A 2901-nucleotide genomic window follows, 5' to 3' on the forward strand; every position below is an offset into this window, starting at 1 on the left:
TATATATATATATATATATATATATATATATTTGCACACACACACTCATCCATGCATACGTACATACATACATACATATATACTTACATACAGGGTGCGATGGGTAAATTGTCACCATTTCATTTTTTTTATTTCGCGCATGCGTATTGTTTGTTTTTGATTTTGTCAGCTACACAGTATAGTAGGGTCAGTTGGACCCCGTCTATAAGAAAAACTGCACCATGACGCAATTCATTCTGCCAGAAATTTTGAAATGACATGCTGTATTGCTTGGCATTCGCGCCGGAAGTTCTAATACGACCATTTCAGAGTGTTTGGGTGTCAATCTGAGGATAGTGCAGAGGATTCTGAAAGAGTTGGCTGAGTCTAATGGAGATTGCGAAGGTACGACAGCTCGGAAACTCATTCTGATCGTTCTGATAAGAAAAGAACTCCTGAATTTGTTGGTAAGATTCAGGCCATGATTGACAATGATCCCTCCAAGTTAATTAGGTCCACCGCCAGGGATAAGGGGAATGTTTGAGTTTCTTATCAGGCAGGTAAAAAGACACTCTGTATTCCTGATACAAGATGAGAAAGAGTCAATTTTTATCGCTAGCCATCAAGAAAGACCACGCTATGAAGCTTTTGAAGAAACTGAAGCATTCCTTCCAACCAAACATGCTTTGGTTTTTCTCAGACAAGAAAAAATTCTGCCAGACTCAGACAGTGACCACACAGAACAACCGATAGCAGCTGTGTCCCCAAAATATGTACTGAGAGTGATAAAAATCGAGCATCCAGTCAACATCATGGTGTTTGGAGTGATTAGTAGTGATGGCGACGCTATGCCTCCAATCATCTTCCCACACAGCATCACACTCAACACGGAAGCCTACATCAAGTGCCTGGAGAGGTAGTGCTGCCCTGAGTCAAGAGGGTGGCTGCTGGAAGACCCTATGTCTAGCAACAGTACTCAGCACCATGCCACACAAGCAGAAGAACCCAGTCGTGGCTGTCTTTCTGCGACCACATCACCCCAAACATCTGGCCACTTAACTCCCCAGAGTACGTACAACTCCCTTGATTATTATGTGCGGTGCGCAGTTAAGCGAGAGACCAACAAAACTCCTTGTAACAGCAAAGATGAACTGAAGGCAATGATTATGGTAGCATTCTCCAACTTAAACAAGGAGTCCGCCCAGAAGAGTTGCAGAAAACTCTGAAGTCATTTGGAGGCCGTAGTTGTAGCCAATGGCGATTATATTGTTTAAATTTACTTTTTCATATTTCAAGATATTTTTATGTAATTTTGGTAAATATTAAAATGAGATGACAGTGTTATTTTCATTTTTGCATAATTTAGACCTGTATATATTTGTATGCCGAAATACCAGGTTACAGCGACCTAAACAAGCAAACATTGACAGTCAAGCAGTGGTGGGTGACAAACACACACATACGACGGGCTTCTTTCAGTTTCCGTCAGATAAATCTACTTTGGTCGGCTTGGGCTCTATAGTTGGTGACATTTACCCAAGGCATCACACATCGAGACTGAAACTGAGACCACCTAATAGAAAAGTAAACTTCGTACTACAGAGCTACGCCTAGATGTACATAGAAAATAATTTTCAAACTTTCTTGTATGTTTTTATATTTTCTTTGTTTTCAAGCACACTTAAAATTTTATATTTTACGATTTTAAATTACTTTAGTGTTATTTCTTAATTTCCTTTTTAAAAAAATGTTCAGGACAACAAAATACATCCCTATAAACTGTCTAATAACAGACTCAGGCAGTACTTATAATTTTATACCAAATTATTCGCTACAAAATACTAAAAATATCTACCGACTAGCCAATGCAACTCTATTTTTACAAATTTCTCATTGTAAGAAATTCTTCAAGCAAGATTCCACTAATAATCACCAAGAAATTCAATATGAAAACGATAAAAGATAAATTTTTGGTTTTGTAAATAAATAATAAAACTGTTAATTTTGTTATTTTGCGAAATGTCTTAGGAGGATTTTTGTTGACCATGGTCGGTCGACGTTATTATAAAATCTATTGAAGTTAAAGGAAGAAAAATAGACTCTATAGAGATACTTTTTAAAAATAACTTCATCGTAGGTATTATATGTTTTTGGTTATCCCCAGTAGCTGCGTATGAAAGAATTTATATATATATTCTTCTATCAAATATCATGAAAATGCCGCTCTGCTCATATCAATATTGGGTAAGAAAGTAATGTTGGAATACATTGTTTTAGATTTGCTTCACTTCTATTTCTACTTCTACAGCATTAAGGCAGGTAAAAGGGTTAACAGCACGAACGTTTGTAAAGATAATATGAATGAAAAATTGCGTGTTGGGATTCAGATGATACTGGCAAGTTCCGGACTAGTGAATTCGAAGATAAAAATAATGTTGTTTTACTAGAAATGATGAGACTTCATCTGGGATATTTTCAGGAAAGGAAAGCAAGTAAAGTATTCTTTAGAACAGATTTGTTGTCGGAAAAATAGATTTAAAGTGATTTGAGTATTTCGGAAGGTGAAGGGTAATACCAAAAGAAAATTAACTGGGGATAGATCACTAATAAATCATACAGTTTCTTGTACTGTGATATTGACATGAGAGTATCACAAAACTGAAAGTTTGATTCAAAAGACAATATGTATGTATATATACACATACATACATACATGCATACACACACACACACACACACACACACACACACACACACACACACACACATATATATACTTACACCTAAACACACACATATAAAATACACTAAATATATATATAATGTATATATATATATTTGTATATATATGTGTGTGTGTATATATATACATAATGTACATACACACACACACACACACACACACACACACACACACACACA

This window comes from Octopus bimaculoides, chromosome 10, assembly GCF_001194135.2.
Source record: "Octopus bimaculoides isolate UCB-OBI-ISO-001 chromosome 10, ASM119413v2, whole genome shotgun sequence".
NCBI classification, from domain to species: Eukaryota; Metazoa; Mollusca; class Cephalopoda; order Octopoda; family Octopodidae; genus Octopus; species Octopus bimaculoides.